Below are 19939 nucleotides of genomic sequence, written 5' to 3' on the forward strand. Positions count from 1 at the left end.
GAGGTGTCCATTTAACCACTATAGATAGTAGTGGAGAGAGGTGTCCATTTAACCACTATAGATAGTAGTGGAGAGAGGTGTCCATTTAACCACCATAGATAGTAGTAGTAGATAGTAGTGGAGAGGGTGTCCATTTAACCACTATAGATAGTAGTGGAGAGAGGTGTCCATTTAACCACTATAGATAGTAGTGGAGAGGGGTGTCCATTTAACCACTATAGATAGTAGTGGAGAGGGTGTCCATTTAACCACTATAGATAGTAGTGGAGAGAGGTGTCCATTTAACCACTATAGATAGTAGTGGAGAGAGGTGTCCATTTAACCACTATAGATAGTAGTGGAGAGGGGTGTCCATTTAACCACTATAGATAGTAGTGGAGAGAGGTGTCCATTTAACCACTATAGATAGTAGTGGAGAGAGGTGTGTCCATTTAACCACTATAGATAGTAGTGGAGAGGGTGTCCATTTAACCACTATAGATAGTAGTGGAGAGAGGTGTCCATTTAACCACTATAGATAGTAGTGGAGAGAGGTGTCCATTTAACCACTATAGATAGTAGTGGAGAGAGGTGTCCATTTAACCACTATAGATAGTAGTGGAGAGAGGTGTCCATTTAACCACTATAGATAGTAGTGGAGAGGGGTGTCCATTTAACCACTATAGATAGTAGTGGAGAGAGGTGTCCATTTAACCACTATAGATAGTAGTGGAGAGGGGTGTCCATTTAACCACTAGATAGATAGTAGTGGAGAGGGGTGTCCATTTAACCACTATAGATAGTAGTGGAGAGGGTGTCCATTTAACCACTATAGATAGTAGTGGAGAGAGGTGTCCATTTAACCACTATAGATAGTAGTGGAGAGGGTGTCCATTTAACCACCATTAGTAGTGGAGAGAGGTGTCCATAACCACTATAGATAGTAGTGGAGAGAGGTGTCCATTTAACCACTATAGATAGTAGTGGAGAGGGGTGTCCATTTAACCACTATAGATAGTAGTGGAGAGAGGTGTCCATTTAACCACTATAGATAGTAGTGGAGAGAGGTGTCCATTTAACCACTATAGATAGTAGTGGAGAGAGGTGTCCATTTAACCACTATAGATAGTAATGGAGAGAGGTGTCCATTTAACCACTATAGATAGTAGTGGAGAGGGTGTCCATTTAACCACTATAGATAGTAGTGGAGAGGGGTGTCCATTTAACCACTATAGATAGTAGGAGAGGGTGTCCATTTAACCACTATAGATAGTAGTGGAGAGGGTGTCCATTTAACCACTATAGATAGTAGTGGAGAGGGTGTCCATTTAACCACTATAGATAGTAGTGGAGAGAGGTGTCCATTTAACCACTATAGATAGTAGTGGAGAGAGGTGTCCATTTAACCACTATAGATAGTAGTGGAGAGGGTGTCCATTTAACCACTATAGATAGTAGTGGAGAGAGGTGTCCATTTAACCACTATAGATAGTAGTGGAGAGAGGTGTCCATTTAACCACTATAGATAGTAGTGGAGAGAGGTGTCCATTTAACCACTATAGATAGTAGTGGAGAGGGTGTCCATTTAACCACTATAGATAGTAGTGGAGAGGGTGTCCATTTAACCACTATAGATAGTAGTGGAGATAGTAGGTGTCCATTTAACCACTATAGATAGTAGTGGAGAGAGGTGTCCATTTAACCACTATAGATAGTAGTGGAGAGGGTGTCCATTTAACCACTATAGATAGTAGATGGAGAGGGTGTCCATTTAACCACTATAGATAGTAGTGGAGAGGGTGTCCATTTAACCATTTAACCATAGATAGTAGTGGAGAGGGGTGTCCATTTAACCACTATAGATAGTAGTGGAGAGAGGTGTCCATTTAACCACTATAGATAGTAGTGGAGAGAGGTGTCCATTTAACCACCATAGATAGTAGTGGAGAGGGGTGTCCATTTAACCACTATAGATAGTAATGGAGAGAGGTGTCCATTTAACCACTATAGATAGTAGTGGAGAGGGGTGTCCATTTAACCACTATAGATAGTAGTGGAGAGGGTGTCCATTTAACCACTATAGATAGTAGTGGAGAGAGGTGTCCATTTAACCACTATAGATAGTAGTGGAGAGGGTGTCCATTTAACCACTATAGATAGTAGTGGAGAGGGGTGTCCATTTAACCACTATAGATAGTAGTGGAGAGGGTGTCCATTTAACCACTATAGATAGTAGTGGATAGAGAGGTGTCCATTTAACCACTATAGATAGTAGTGGAGAGAGGTGTCCATTTAACCACTATAGATAGTAGTGGAGAGAGGTGTCCATTTAACCACTATAGATAGTAGTGGAGAGAGGTGTCCATTTAACCACTATAGATAGTAGTGGAGAGAGGTGTCCATTTAACCACTATAGATAGTAGTGGAGAGGGTGTCCATTTAACCACTATAGATAGTAGTGGAGAGAGGTGTCCATTTAACCACTATAGATAGTAGTGGAGAGGGTGTCCATTTAACCACTATAGATAGTAGTGGAGAGGGGTGTCCATTTAACCACTATAGATAGTAGTGGAGAGAGGTGTCCATTTAACCACTATAGATAGTAGTGGAGAGAGGTGTCCATTTAACCACTATAGATAGTAGTGGAGAGGTGTCCATTTAACCACTATAGATAGTAGATAGTAGAGAGAGGTGTCCATTTAACCACTATAGATAGTAGTGGAGAGAGGTGTCCATTTAACCACTATAGATAGTAGTGGAGAGAGGTGTCCATTTAACCACTATAGATAGTAGTGGAGAGGGTGTCCATTTAACCACTATAGATAGTAGTGGAGAGAGGTGTCCATTTAACCACTATAGATAGTAGTGGAGAGAGGTGTCCATTTAACCACTATAGATAGTAGTGGAGAGAGGTGTCCATTTAACCACTATAGATAGTAGTGGAGAGAGGTGTCCATTTAACCACTATAGATAGTAGTGGAGAGGGTGTCCATTTAACCACTATAGATAGTAGTGGAGAGAGGTGTCCATTTAACCACTATAGATAGTAGTGGAGAGAGGTGTCCATTTAACCACCATAGATAGTAGTGGAGAGGGTGTCCATTTAACCACTATAGATAGTAGTGGAGAGGGTGTCCATTTAACCACTATAGATAGTAGTGGAGAGGTGTCCATTTAACCACTATAGATAGTAGTGGAGAGGGGTGTCCATTTAACCACTATAGATAGTAGTGGAGAGAGGTGTCCATTTAACCACTATAGATAGTAGTGGAGAGAGGTGTCCATTTAACCACTATAGATAACCATTTAACCACTATAGATAGTAGTGGAGAGAGGTGTCCATTTAACCACTATAGATAGTAGTGGAGAGGGTGTCCATTTAACCACCATAGATAGTAGTGGAGAGAGGTGTCCATTTAACCACTATAGATAGTAGTGGAGAGGGTGTCCATTTAACCACTATAGATAGTAGTGGAGAGGGTGTCCATTTAACCACTATAGATAGTAGTGGAGAGAGGTGTCCATTTAACCACTATAGATAGTAGTGGAGAGAGGTGTCCATTTAACCACTATAGATAGTAGTGGAGAGGGTGTCCATTTAACCACTATAGATAGTAGTGGTCCATTTAACCACCATAGATAGTAGAGAGAGAGGTGTCCATTTAACCACTATAGATAGTAAGAGGGGTGTCCATTTAACCACTATAGATAGTAGTGGAGAGAGGTGTCCATTTAACCACTATAGATAGTAGTGGAGAGAGGGTGTCCATTTAACCACTATAGATAGTAGTGGAGAGAGGTGTCCATTTAACCACTATAGATAGTAGTGGAGAGAGGTGTCCATTTAACCACTATAGATAGTAGTGGAGAGAGGTGTCCATTTAACCACTATAGATAGTAGTGGAGAGGGTGTCCATTTAACCACTATAGATAGTAGTGGAGAGAGTGTCCATTTAACCACTATAGATAGTAGTGGAGAGGGTGTCCATTTAACCACTATAGATAGTAGTGGAGAGAGGTGTCCATTTAACCACTATAGATAGTAGTGGAGAGGGTGTCCATTTAACCACTATAGATAGTAGTGGAGAGAGGTGTCCATTTAACCACTATAGATAGTAGTGGAGAGGGTGTCCATTTAACCACTATAGATAGTAGTGGAGAGAGGTGTCCATTTAACCACTATAGATAGTAGTGGAGAGGGTGTCCATTTAACCACTATAGATAGTAGTGGAGAGAGGTGTCCATTTAACCACTATAGATAGTAGTGGAGAGAGGTGTCCATTTAACCACTATAGATAGTAGTGGAGAGGGTGTCCATTTAACCACTATAGATAGTAGTGGAGAGAGGTGTCCATTTAACCACTATAGATAGTAGTGGAGAGAGGTGTCCATTTAACCACTATAGATAGTAGTGGAGAGAGGTGTCCATTTAACCACTATAGATAGTAGTGGAGAGAGGTGTCCATTTAACCACTATAGATAGTAGTGGAGAGAGGTGTCCATTTAACCACTATAGATAGTAGTGGAGAGAGGTGTCCATTTAACCACTATAGATAGTAGATAGTAGTGAGAGAGGTGTCCATTTAACCACTATAGATAGTAGTGGAGAGAGGTGTCCATTTAACCACCATAGATAGTAGTGGAGAGGGGTGTCCATTTAACCACTATAGATAGTAGTGGAGAGAGGTGTCCATTTAACCACTATAGATAGTAAACCACTATAGGAGAGGGGTGTCCATTTAACCACTTAGATAGTAGTGGAGAGGGTGTCCATTTAACCACTATAGATAGTAGTGGAGAGAGGTGTCCATTTAACCACTATAGATAGTAGTGGAGAGAGGTGTCCATTTAACCACTATAGATAGTAGTGGAGAGGGTGTCCATTTAACCACTATAGATAGTAGTGGAGAGGGGTGTCCATTTAACCACTATAGATAGTAGTGGAGAGAGGTGTCCATTTAACCATTTAACCATTTAACCACTATAGATAGTAGTGGAGAGAGGTGTCCATTTAACCACCATAGATAGTAGTGGAGAGAGGTGTCCATTTAACCACCATAGATAGTAGTGGCATTTAACCACCATAGATAGTAGTGGGGAGGGGTGTCCATTTAACCACTATAGATAGTAGTGGAGAGAGGTGTCCATTTTACCACCATAGATAGTAGTGGAGAGAGGTGTCCATTTAACCACTTTAGATAGTAGTGGAGAGAGGTGTCCATTTAACCACCATAGATAGTAGTGGAGAGGGGTGTCCATTTAACCACTATAGATAGTAGTGGAGAGAGGTGTCCATTTAACCACTATAGATAGTAGTGGAGAGAGGTGTCCATTTAACCACCATAGATAGTAGTGGAGAGGGGTGTCCATTTAACCACCATAGATAGTAGTGGAGAGAGGTGTCCATTTAACCACTATAGATAGTAGTGGAGAGAGGTGTCCATTTAACCACTATAGATAGTAGTGGAGAGAGGTGTCCATTTAACCACTATAGATAGTAGTGGAGAGAGGTGTCCATTTAACCACTATAGATAGTAGTGGAGAGAGGTGTCCATTTAACCACTATAGATAGTAGTGGAGAGAGGTGTCCATTTAACCACTATAGATAGTAGTGGAGAGAGGTGTCCATTTAACCACTATAGATAGTAGTGGAGAGAGGTGTCCATTTAACCACTATAGATAGTAGTGGAGAGAGGTGTCCATTTAACCACTATAGATAGTAGTGGAGAGAGGTGTCCATTTAACCACCATAGATAGTAGTGACATTTAACCACCATAGATAGTAATGGAGAGAGGTGTCCATTTAACCACTATAGATAGTAGTGGAGAGAGGTGTCCATTTAACCACCATAGATAGTAGTGGAGAGAGGTGTCCATTTAACCACTATAGATAGTAGTGGAGAGAGGTGTCCATTTAACCACTATAGATAGTAGTGGAGAGAGGTGTCCATTTAACCACTATAGATAGTAGTGGAGAGAGGTGTCCATTTAACCACTATAGATAGTAGTGGAGAGAGGTGTCCATTTAACCACTATAGATAGTAGTGGAGAGAGGTGTCCATTGCCCCACCATAGATAGTAGTGGAGAGAGGTGTCCATTTAACCACTATAGATAGTAGTGGAGAGAGGTGTCCATTTAACCACTATAGATAGTAGTGGAGAGAGGTGTCCATTTAACCACTATAGATAGTAGTGGAGAGAGGTGTCCATTTAACCACTATAGATAGTAGTGGAGAGGGGTGTCCATTTAACCACTATAGATAGTAGTGGAGAGAGGTGTCCATTTAACCACCATAGATAGTAGTGGAGAGGGGTGTCCATTTAACCACTATAGATAGTAGTGGAGAGAGGTGTCCATTTAACCACCATAGATAGTAGTGGAGAGAGGTGTCCATTTAACCACCATAGATAGTAGTGGAGAGAGGTGTCCATTTAACCACTATAGATAGTAGTGGAGAGGGGTGTCCATTTAACCACTATAGATAGTAGTGGAGAGAGGTGTCCATTTAACCACTATAGATAGTAGTGGAGAGAGGTGTCCATTTAACCACTATAGATAGTAGTGGAGAGGGGTGTCCATTTAACCACTATAGATAGTAGTGGAGAGAGGTGTCCATTTAACCACTATAGATAGTAGTGGAGAGAGGTGTCCATTTAACCACTATAGATAGTAGTGGAGAGAGGTGTCCATTTAACCACTATAGATAGTAGTGGAGAGAGGTGTCCATTTAACCACTATAGATAGTAGTGGAGATAGTAGTGGAGGTGTCCATTTAACCACTAGATAGATAGATAGTAGTGGAGAGAGGTGTCCATTTAACCACTATAGATAGTAGTGGAGAGAGGTGTCCATTTAACCACCATAGATAGTAGTGGAGAGGGGTGTCCATTTAACCACTATAGATAGTAGTGGAGAGAGGTGTCCATTTAACCACTATAGATAGTAGTGGAGAGAGGTGTCCATTTAACCACCATAGATAGTAGTGGAGAGAGGTGTCCATTTAACCACTATAGATAGTAGTGGAGAGAGGTGTCCATTTAACCACTATAGATAGTAGTGGAGAGAGGTGTCCATTTAACCACCATAGATAGTAGTGGAGAGAGGTGTCCATTTAACCACTATAGATAGTAGTGGAGAGAGGTGTCCATTTAACCACCATAGATAGTAGTGGAGAGAGGTGTCCATTTAACCACCATAGATAGTAGTGGCATTTAACCACCATAGATAGTAGTGGAGAGAGGTGTCCATTTAACCACTATAGATAGTAGTGGAGAGAGGTGTCCATTTAACCACTATAGATAGTAGTGGAGAGAGGTGTCCATTGCCCCACCATAGATAGTAGTGGCATTTAACCACCATAGATAGTAGTGGAGAGGGGTGTCCATTTAACCACTATAGATAGTAGTGGAGAGAGGTGTCCATTTAACCACCATAGATAGTAGTGGAGAGAGGTGTCCATTTAACCACCATAGATAGTAGTGGAGAGAGGTGTCCATTTAACCACCATAGATAGTAGTGGAGAGGGGTGTCCATTTAACCACTATAGATAGTAGTGGAGAGAGGTGTCCATTTAACCACCATAGATAGTAGTGGAGAGAGGTGTCCATTTAACCACTATAGATAGTAGTGGAGAGAGGTGTCCATTTAACCACTATAGATAGTAGTGGAGAGAGGTGTCCATTTAACCACCATAGATAGTAGTGGAGAGAGGTGTCCATTTAACCACTATAGATAGTAGTGGAGAGAGGTGTCCATTTAACCACCATAGATAGTAGTGGAGAGAGGTGTCCATTTAACCACTATAGATAGTAGTGGAGAGAGGTGTCCATTTAACCACTATAGATAGTAGTGGAGAGAGGTGTCCATTTAACCACTATAGATAGTAGTGGAGAGAGGTGTCCATTTAACCACCATAGATAGTAGTGGAGAGAGGTGTCCATTTAACCACTATAGATAGTAGTGGAGAGAGGTGTCCATTTAACCACCATAGATAGTAGTGGAGAGAGGTGTCCATTTAACCACCATAGATAGTAGTGGAGAGAGGTGTCCATTTAACCACTATAGATAGTAGTGGAGAGAGGTGTCCATTTAACCACTATAGATAGTAGTGGAGAGAGGTGTCCATTTAACCACTATAGATAGTAGTGGAGAGAGGTGTCCATTTAACCACCATAGATAGTAGTGGAGAGAGGTGTCCATTTAACCACCATAGATAGTAGTGGAGAGAGGTGTCCATTTAACCACCATAGATAGTAGTGGAGAGAGGTGTCCATTTAACCACTATAGATAGTAGTGGAGAGAGGTGTCCATTTAACCACTATAGATAGTAGTGGAGAGAGGTGTCCATTTAACCACCATAGATAGTAGTGGAGAGAGGTGTCCATTTAACCACTATAGATAGTAGTGGAGAGAGGTGTCCATTTAACCACCATAGATAGTAGTGGCATTTAACCACCATAGATAGTAGTGGAGAGAGGTGTCCATTTAACCACTATAGATAGTAGTGGAGAGAGGTGTCCATTTAACCACCATAGATAGTAGTGGAGAGAGGTGTCCATTTAACCACCATAGATAGTAGTGGAGATTTAACCACTATAGATAGTAGTGGCATTTAACCACCATAGATAGTAGTGGAGAGAGGTGTCCATTTAACCACTATAGATAGTAGTGGAGAGAGGTGTCCATTTAACCACCATAGATAGTAGTGGAGAGAGGTGTCCATTTAACCACTATAGATAGTAGTGGAGAGAGGTGTCCATTTAACCACTATAGATAGTAGTGGAGAGGGGTGTCCATTTAACCACCATAGATAGTAGTGGAGAGAGGTGTCCATTTAACCACTATAGATAGTAGTGGAGAGAGGTGTCCATTTAACCACTATAGATAGTAGTGGAGAGAGGTGTCCATTTAACCACCATAGATAGTAGTGGAGAGAGGTGTCCATTTAACCACTATAGATAGTAGTGGAGAGAGGTGTCCATTTAACCACTATAGATAGTAGTGGAGAGAGGTGTCCATTTAACCACTATAGATAGTAGTGGAGAGGTGTCCATTTAACCACCATAGATAGTAGTGGATTTAACCAGAGGTGTCCATTTAACCACCATAGATAGTAGTGGAGAGAGGTGTCCATTTAACCACTATAGATAGTAGTGGAGAGAGGTGTCCATTTAACCACTATAGATAGTAGTGGAGAGAGGTGTCCATTTAACCACCATAGATAGTAGTGGAGAGGGGTGTCCATTTAACCACCATAGATAGTAGTGGAGAGAGGTGTCCATTTAACCACCATAGATAGTAGTGGCATTTAACCACCATAGATAGTAGTGGAGAGAGGTGTCCATTTAACCACCATAGATAGTAGTGGAGAGAGGTGTCCATTGCCCCACCATAGATAGTAGTGGCATTTAACCACCATAGGTAGTAGTGGAGAGAGGTGTCCATTGCCCCACCATAGATAGTAGTGGCATTTAACCACCATAGATAGTAGTGGAGAGAGGTGTCCATTTAACCACTATAGATAGTAGTGGAGAGAGGTGTCCATTTAAGCACTATAGATAGTAGTGGCATTTAACCACCATAGATAGTAGTGGAGAGAGGTGTCCATTTAACCACCATAGATAGTAGTGGAGAGGGGTGTCCATTTAACCACCATAGATAGTAGTGGAGAGGGGTGTCCATTTAACCACTATAGATAGTAGTGGAGAGAGGTGTCCATTTAACCACTATAGATAGTAGTGGAGAGAGGTGTCCATTTAACCACCATAGATAGTAGTGGAGAGGGGTGTCCATTTAACCACCATAGATAGTAGTGGGGAGAGGTGTCCATTTAACCACTATAGATAGTAGTGGAGAGAGGTGTCCATGGCTGTTTACCGGCTACTTGGCTGTTTATTCACGTTAGCCCTTTAAGTGCTAGCCCTCCGCTGCTAGACTCTCACACACTGCATTCACCTCAGAAGGCTCACAAGCCTCCGCAACCATCTTCCCTTTCAAAAATAAAGTCCGTTTCATACTCTAGCCAGGGTAATTTCACCACTTGAAAAATGAAGGAGAATCAGTTGAAAGGATTAATCAGAATGTGAGCTGCGTGGAGCGTAGCTTTAGAAGAGGCTTTATGAAGTGGATCAATGCGGCAGAACCCAGGCGGAAGTCAGCTCTGCATAGTCTTTCCTCAGGAAAAGAAATAAAACATATTATTCTCTCAAAGAAGACAATTTCACAAAAACATTTCTGTGGTGAACTCTTCACAACCCCTGTCAGCATCACCTCTCTCCCTCTCTCTCTCTCTCTCTCTCCATCTCTCTCTCTCACTCATTCTCCCTCCCCCTCCCCCTCTCTCGCTTTCTCCCTCCCCCTCTCTCTCCCCCTCTCTCTCTCTCTCCCTCATTCTCCCTCCCTCTCTCTCTCCCTCCCTCTCTCTCCCTCATTCTCCCTCTCTCTCTTTCCCTCCCTCATTCTCCCTCCCTCTCTCTCTCTCTTTCTCTCTCTCTCTCTCTCTCTCTCTCATTCTCCCTCTCTCTCTCTCCCTCTCTCCCACTCTCTCTCCCTCCCTCTCTCTCCCTCTCTCTCTCCCTCCCTCTCTCTCTGTCCCTCTCCCTCCCTCTCTCTCTCTCCCTCATTCTCCCTCCCTCTCTCCCTTTCTCTCTCCCTCCCTCTCTCTCTCCCTCATTCTCCCTCTCTCTCTCTCTCTTTCCCTCCTTCTCTCTCTCTCCCCTCCCTCTCTCTCCCTTTCTCTCTTTCTCTCTCTCTCTCTCTTCTCCCTCTCTCCCTCTCTCCCACTCTCTCTCCCACTCCTCCCTCTCTCTCCCTCTCTCTCTCCCTCCCTCTCTCTCTGTCCCTCTCCCTCCCTCTCCCTCTCTCTCTTTCCCTCATTCTCTCTCTCCCTCTCTCTCTCCCTCCCCCCGCTCTCTCCCTCATTCTCCCTATCTCTCTCTCGCTCTCCCTCTCTATCTCTCATTCTCGCTCTCCCTCATTCTCCCTCTCTCCCTCATTCTCCTTCCCTCTCTCCCGCTCCCTCTCTCTTTATTCTTCGTCTGATCTCTTCTGAGAGGCAGGGTAAAAACAAGGCCCATGTCAGTTCACAAAAGTACTCTGAGGTACATACAGTACCAGTCAAATGTTCGGACACATACGGAATCATGTAGTAACCAAAATAAATCTAAATCTATTTTATATTCTTCAAAGGATCCACCCTTCTACTTGATGACAGCTTTGCACACTCTTGGCATTCTCTCAACCAGCTTCATGAGGAATGCTTTTCGAACCGTCTTGAAGGAGTTCCCATATATGCTGAGCACTTGTTAGCTGCTTTATCTTCACTCTGCTGTCCAACTCATTCCAAACCATCTCAATTGTGTTGAGGTCAGGTGATTCTGGAAGCCAGGTCATCTGATGCAGCACTCCATCACTCTCCTTCTTGGACAAATAGCCCTTACATAGCCTGGAGGTGTGTTGGGTCTTTGTCCTTTTGAAAAACAGGGCAATGGGGCGGCAGCGTAGCCTAGTGGTTAGAGCGTAGGACTAGTAACTGCAAGATCGAATCCCAAGCTGACAAGGTACAAATCTGTCGTTCCGCCCCTGAACAAGGCAGTTAACCCACTGTCCCTAGGCCATCATTGAAAATAAGAACTTGCCTAGTTAAATAAAATCAAAATTAAATTATAGTCCCAGTAAGCGCAAACCAGATGAGATGGTGTATTGCTGCAGAATGCTGTGATAGCCATGCTGGTTCAGTGTGCCTTGAAAGCACCAGCAAAGCATCATCACACCTCCTCCTCCATGCTTCACGGTGGAAACCACACATGCAGAGATTATCCGTTCTCCTAGTCTGCATCTCACAAAGACACAGAGGCTGGATCCAAAAATCGTAGGAAAGATTTCCACCGGTCTAATTTTAATTTTTCACCTGCCCGCCCGTCCAGCATCACTACTCTGGATGGTTCTGACATAGAACTACATACCTAATACATAGGTGTCTGACTGTAAACTCTTCTTCCAGACTCATAAAACATTTCCAATCCAAAGTCAAATCTAGAATTGGCCTCCTATTTCACAACAAAGCATCCTTCACTCATGCTGCCAAACATACCCTCGTAAAACTGACCATCTTACCGATCCTCGACTTCGGCGATGTCATTTACAAAATAGCCTCCAACAGTCTACTCAACAAATTGGATGCAGTCTATCACAATGCCATCCATTTTGTCACCAAAGCCCAATATACTACCCACCACTGAGACCTGTACGCTCTCGTTTGCTGGCCCTCGTTGGCTGGCCCTTGCTTCATACTCATCGCCAAACCCACTGGCTCCAGGTCATCTACAAGACCCTGCTAGGTAAAGTCCCGCCTTATCTCAGCTCGCTGGTCACTATAGCAGCACCCACCCGTAGCACGCGTTCCAGCAGGTATATCTCACTGGTCACCCCCAAAACCAATTCCTCTTTTGGCCGCCTCTCCTTCCAGTTCTCTGCTGCCATTGACTGGAACGAACTACAAAAATCTCTGAAACAGGAAACACTTATCTCCCTCACTAGCTTTAAGCACCAGCTGTCAGAGCAGCTCACAGATCACTGCACCTGTACATAGCCCATCTATAAATAGCCCAAACAACTTCCTCTTCCCCTACTGTATTTATTTTATTTATTTATTTTTTTGCTCCTTTGCACCCCAGTATTTCTACTTTTCACACTCATCTACTGTCATATGTACCATTCCAGTGTTTTAATTGCTATATTGTATTTACTTCGCCACCATGGCCTATTTATTGCCTTCAGATCCCTTATCTCACCTCATTTGCTCACATTGTATATATACTTATTTTTCTACTGTATTATTGACTGTATGTTTTTTTTCCCATGTGTAACTCTGTGTTGTTATATGTGTCGAACTGCTTTGCTTTATCTTGGCCAGGTCGCAGTTGTAAATGAGAACTTGTTCTCAACTTGCCTACCTTTGGGATAGGGGGCAGCATTTTCACATTCGGATGAAAAGCATGCCCAGAGTAAACCTCCTGCTACTCAGGCCCAGAAGCTAATATAAGCATATTATCAGTAGTATTGGATAGAAAACACTCCGAGGTTTCTAAAACTGTTTGAATGATGTCTGTGAGTATAACATAACTCATATGGCAGGAGAAAACCTGAGAAAATCCTACCAGAAAGTGGGACATCTGAGGTTTGTAGTTTTTCAATTCATTGCCTATTGAATATACAGTGTCTATGGGGTTCATATCACACTTCCTGAGGCTTCCACTAGATGTCAACAGTCTTTAGAACGTTGTTTGAGGCTTCTACTGTGAAGTGGGGGCGAATGAGAGCTGATTCAACAAGAGGCCTGCCAGAGTGCCATGAGCTGATCACGCACGCACACGTGAGAGCGACCTGCGTTCCATTGCAATTCTGACGACAAAGGAATTCTCGGGTTGGAACATAATTGAAGATTTATGTTAAAAACATCCTAAAGATTGATTCTATACATCGTTTGACATGTTTCTAAGAACTGTAATATAACTTTTTAAACTTTTCATCTGAACTTTCGCCTGGATTTGCCCGCACCTCGTGAGTTTGGCTTTGATTACCAAACGCGCTAACAAAAGGAGGTATTTGGACATAAATTATGGACTTTAACGAACAAAACAAACATTTATTGTGGAACTGGGATTCCTGGGAGTGCATTCTGATGAAGATCATCAAAGGTAAGTGAATATTTATAACGCTATTTCTGACTTTTACTGACTCCACAACATGGCGGGTATCTGCATGGCTTGTTTTTGTGTCTGAGCGCCGTACTCAGATTATTGCATGGTTTGCTTTTTCCGTAAAGCTTTTTTGAAATCTGACACAGTGGTTGCATTAAGGAGATGTATATCTATAATTCTGTGCATAATAGTTGTATCTTTTATCAATAGTTTATTGTCAGTATTTCTGTAAATTGATGTGGCTCTCTTAAAATTCGTTGGATGTTTTCAAGACACAACATCACTGACCATAAAGCGCCAATGTGAACTGAGATTTTTGGATATAAATATTAACTTTATCGAACAAAACATACATGTATTGTGTAACATGAAGTCCTATGAGTGCCATCTGATGAAGATCATCAAAGGTTAGTGATTAATTTAATCTCTATTTCTGCTTTTTGTGACTCATCTCTTTGGCTGGAAAATGGCTGTGTGTGTTTTTGTGACTTGGCTCTGACCTAACATAATCATATGGTGTGGTTTCGCTGTAAAGCCTTTTTGAAATCGGACACGATGGGTAGATTAACAAGAAGTTTATCTTTAATTTGCTGTATTGCACTTGTGAATGTATGAAAGATACATATTTTTAAAAAATATTTTTGAATTTCGCGCTCTGCCTTTTCAGCGGAATGTTGTCGAAGGGTTCTGCTAGCCGTAGGAAGTTAAATAAAGGTGTAATAAAAATTAAAATAAAATAAATAAAATTGCTTGTGTTTCTTGGACCATGCACATTGGTGTCCTTTAGTCGTGGTTTCTTTGCAGCAATTTGACCAATAAGGCCTGATTCACGCAGTCCCCTCTGAACAGTTGATGTTGAGATGTGCCTGTTACTTTAACTCTGTGAAGCTTTTATTTGGGCTGCAATCAGAGGTGCAGTTAACTCTAATGAACTGATCCTCTGCAGCAGTGGTAACTCTGGGTCTTCCTTTCCTGTGGGGGTCCTCATGAGAGACAGTTTCATCACAGCGATGGAAGGTTTTTGCCACTGCAGTTGAAGAAACTTTCAAAGTTATTTAAATTTTCCTCATTGACTGACCCGTCATGTCTAAAGTCATGATGGACTTTTTCTCTTTGCTTATTTGAGCTGTTATTGTCATAATATGGACTTGGTCTTTTACCAAATAGGACTATCTTCTGTATTCCACCCATACCTTGTCACAGCACAGCTGATTGGTTCAAACGCATGAAGAAGGAAATAAATTCCACACCTGTTAATTGAAAAGCATTCCAGGTGATTGCCTCATGAAGCTGGTTGACAGAATGCCAAGAGTGTGCAAAGCTGTCATCAAGGCAAAGGGTGGCTATTTTGAAGGATCTCAAACATAAAATATATATTGTTTTGTTTAACACTTTTTTTGTTTACTACATGATTCCATATGTGTTATCTCATAGTTTTGATGTCTTCACTATTATTTTGTAGAAAATAGTCAAAATAAAGGCAAACCATTGAATGAGTAGGTGTGTCCAAACTTTTGACTGGTATATGTATGTATGTGTGTATGTAGTTCGTTTTTCTTTATTTTTTGTATTTCTTTTCTGGATGTTCTTATCATGTTACTGTCTATCTAGGGACAGTACTGAAGATTAATGCGAGCTAATGTGTTATGGTGCAATGCGTCTTGCTGTTGTAAATTGAAATGTGTCGATGTTATTGCATCTTTCCCTACTCAATAATAGAGCACGTTAATAATAAATTAATTAATTAATAATAATAATACTGTATATGATATTATAAAAAAACAACTGCTAACATATAAAACTGTTTATCATAATAACTTTGCTGGGAATGAATATTCAACCCTTTAGTTAGGGATTGGTGCAACTCAATAAAATAAGAAAAAGGAACAGTTAAATATTTACATTTTAGTAGACACTCTTATCCACAGTGACTTATAGTAGCAATTACAGTTAAATGCCTTGATCAAGGGCACGTCGATAGATTCTTCACCTAGTCGGCTCGGGGATTCGAACCAGCGCCCTTTCGGTTACTGGCCAAACCGCCAGGCTACCTGCCACCAAAATTTGAGAGGAAGCCCAGTGAACGGCAGTGGGAGAAGATTGAGATAAATGGGTTTTGGCCGATATGCTATGCTAATTTTCTCATAAAGGAAACATTTGATCTCCATACAATTTTCTGTTTCCAAAACTAGAATTTATAACATAGTGCACTAAGTTTGGTAGACATGACTTACCTAATTGTTTCTAGAGATGATTTGGTTTAGGACGAGAGCATTAGATAGTGGGCGTTCTCCTAATGAACGTTATGCTTATTCAGGAACGCACAAATGGTCTTCTTTACCAATCTGGCTAGCTAATTCACAAAAAAAATTAAATAAAAACGTACTTGGCTTAAATAGCTAGATATCGATTTCTTTGCAAGTTTTCCCACTACTAGTACTCCGTCTGTGAATCAACTTGTTTTTTCACGATAAAAAACATATGACATCAATAAATACCTGTAAAATGGAAGGGAGGAAAATCCTTGTTCCAGTTTCCAACAGACTTTGAAAGGTATGTAACAAATAATGAGAAGATGCATTTGGAGTAATTATGGCATGGTGAGGCACACGTCGTTGGCTGTGTAAGTGTGCTGTATCCATGACTACCCATCGGATCAATCACCAAAGCGATGATCTCTGATAGATAAAACATGCTAGCTACAAGTAATGAAACAAATGTATAGCTGGGTTTAACACAGCTAGCATGAGGCAGCATGGCTAGCTAACGGTAGTTTACCAATGTGCCCAGCCAGATTACATCCAAGGCCATCCCAGGCTAAACTGCATAATCAATAGAAGCTATCATTTGTGACACTGGGTCATTGCAAAGTATTTTATCGAGTTGTAGAACACCATTAAATACCTCCTAAATTATGGTAGATGTCTGTAAAACATTATATAGACAACTACTTATGTTCTGTTGCCCTAGTACGTACAGATTAAGTAAGAATAACACAAAATATAGTCTACTATAATTATATGCACCTTTCGAAAATAGACAAAACTAAAAAGGTTGTAGATTTATTAAATGCCTGTTAACATGGTGACAAATATAGAACACTTGGAAACCATGACAGTAGAGCATTTAATCACAACCTGGAAAGAACAAATTGAGCATGTATCCCCTCAATAGGAAAATGGTGCAAAAAAAAGAAAGATATACACCATGTGTAGCATTAGAGCAGAGCATCTATCAGGTTTAAGAGGGCAGCAACTGAACATGTTCCATAGGACAGGATAGAGTGTGGGTCTTTATTGTGATGTTCCATAGGACAGGATAGAGTGTGGGTCTTTATTGTGATGTTCCATAGGACAGGATAGAGTGTGGGTCTTTATTGTGATGTTCCATAGGACAGGATAAAGTCTGGGTCTTTATTGTGATGTTCCATAGGACAGGATAGAGTGTGGGTCTTTATTGTGATGTTTCATAGAACAGGATAAAGTCCGGGTCTTTATTGTGATGTTCCATAGGACAGGATAAAGTCTGTGTCTTTATTGTGATGTTTCATAGAACAGGATGAAGTCAGGGTCTTTATTGTGATGTTTCATAGAACAGGATAAAGTCCGGGTCTTTATTGTGATGTTCCATAGAACAGGATAAATTCCGGGTCTTTATTGTGATGTTTTATAGGACAGGATAAAGTCTGTGTCTTTATTGTGATGTTTCATAGAACAGGATGAAGTCAGGGTCTTTATTGTGATGTTTCATAGAACAGGATGAAGTCAGGGTCTTTATTGTGATGTTTCATAGGACAGGATAAAGTCCAGGTCTTTATTGTGATGTTTTATAGGACAGGATAAAGTCTGGGTCTTTATTGTGATGTTTCATAGAACAGGATGAAGTCAGGGTCTTTATTGTGATGTTTCATAGGACAGGATAAAGTCCAGGTCTTTATTCTGATGTTTCATAGGACAGGATAAAGTCTGGGTCTTTATTGTAATGTTTCATAGGACAGGATAAAGTCTGGGTCTTTATTGTGATGTTCCATAGGACAGGATAAAGTCTGGGTCTTTATTGTGATGTTCCATAGGACAGGATAAAGTCTGGGTCTTTATTGTAATGTTTCATAGGACAGGATAGAGTCTGAGTCTTTATTGTGATGTTTCATAGGACAGGATAAAGTCTGGGTCTTTATTGTGATGTTTCATAGAACAGGATAAAGTCCGGGTCTTTATTGTGATGTTCCATGGGACAGGATAAAGACCGGGTCTTTATTGTGATGTTTCATAGGACAGGATAGAGTGTGGGTCTTTATTGTGATGTTTCATAGGACAGGATAAAGTCTGGGTCTTTATTGTGATGTTTCATAGAACAGGATAAAGTCCGGGTCTTTATTGTGATGTTTCATAGGACAGGATAGAGTCCGGGTCTTTATTGTGATGTTTCATAGAACAGGATGAAGTCAGGGTCTTTATTGTGATGTTTCATAGGACATGATAAAGTCTGAGTCTTTATTGTGATGTTTCATAGGACAGGATAAAGTCTGGGTCTTTATTGTGATGTTTCATAGAACAGGATAAAGTCAGGGTCTTTATTGTGATGTTCCATAGGACAGGATAAAGTCTGGGTCTTTATTGTGATGTTCCATAGGACAGGATAAAGTCTGGGTCTTTATTGTAATGTTTCATAGGACAGGATAGAGTCTGAGTCTTTATTCTATAATATGTTCTCTGTTATTGGGGGTGTTGCTGATCAGGAAATGGTTGTTAACCTCTTCGATATAGGGGATGTTTCATAGGACAGGATAAAGTCTGGGTCTTTATTGTGATGTTCCATAGGACAGGATAAAGTCTGGGTCTTTATTGTGATGTTTCATAGGACAGGATAAAGTCTGGGTCTTTATTGTGATGTTTCATAGGACAGGATAAAGTCTGGGTCTTTATTGTGATGTTTCATAGAACAGGATAAAGTCCGGGTCTTTATTGTGATGTTCCATAGGACAGGATAAAGTCCGGGTCTTTATTGTGATGTTCCATAGGACAGGATAAAGTCTGTGTCTTTATTGTGATGTTTCATAGGACAGGATAAAGTCTGGGTCTTTATTGTGATGTTCCATAGGACAGGATAAAGTCTGGGTCTTTATTGTGATGTTTCATAGGACAGGATAAAGTCTGGGTCTTTATTGTGATGTTTCATAGGACAGGATAGAGTGTGGGTCTTTATTGTGATGTTTCATAGGACAGGATAAAGTCTGGGTCTTTATTGTGATGTTTCATAGAACAGGATAAAGTCTGGGTCTTTATTGTGATGTTTCATAGGACAGGATAGAGTCCGGGTCTTTATTGTGATGTTTCATAGAACAGGATGAAGTCAGGGTCTTTATTGTGATGTTTCATAGGACAGGATAAAGTCTGAGTCTTTATTGTGATGTTTCATAGGACAGGATAGAGTCTGAGTCTTTATTCTATAATATGTTCTCTGTTATTGGGGGTGTTGCTGATCAGGCAATGGTTGTTAACCTCTTCGATATAGGGGATGTTTCATAGGACAGGATAAAGTCTGGGTCTTTATTGTGATGTTCCATAGGACAGGATAAAGTCCGGGTCTTTGTTGTGATGTTTCATAGGACAGGATAGAGTGTGGGTCTTTATTGTGATGTTTCATAGAACAGGATAAAGTCCGGGTCTTTATTGTGATGTTTCATAGGACAGGATAGAGTCCGGGTCTTTATTGTGATGTTTCATAGAACAGGATAAAGTCCGGGTCTTTATTGTGATGTTCCATAGGACAGGATAAAGTCTGTGTCTTTATTGTGATGTTTCATAGGACAGGATAAAGTCTGGGTCTTTATTGTGATGTTCCATAGGACAGGATAAAGTCTGGGTCTTTATTGTGATGTTTCATAGGACAGGATAAAGTCTGGGTCTTTATTGTGATGTTTCATAGGACAGGATAGAGTGTGGGTCTTTATTGTGATGTTTCATAGGACAGGATAAAGTCTGGGTCTTTATTGTGATGTTTCATAGAACAGGATAAAGTCTGGGTCTTTATTGTGATGTTTCATAGGACAGGATAGAGTCCGGGTCTTTATTGTGATGTTTCATAGAACAGGATGAAGTCAGGGTCTTTATTGTGATGTTTCATAGGACAGGATAAAGTCTGAGTCTTTATTGTGATGTTTCATAGGACAGGATAGAGTCTGAGTCTTTATTCTATAATATGTTCTCTGTTATTGGGGGTGTTGCTGATCAGGCAATGGTTGTTAACCTCTTCGATA

The sequence above is a fragment of the Oncorhynchus nerka genome, linkage group LG12, assembly GCF_034236695.1.
Source record: "Oncorhynchus nerka isolate Pitt River linkage group LG12, Oner_Uvic_2.0, whole genome shotgun sequence".
Classification (NCBI taxonomy): domain Eukaryota; kingdom Metazoa; phylum Chordata; class Actinopteri; order Salmoniformes; family Salmonidae; genus Oncorhynchus; species Oncorhynchus nerka.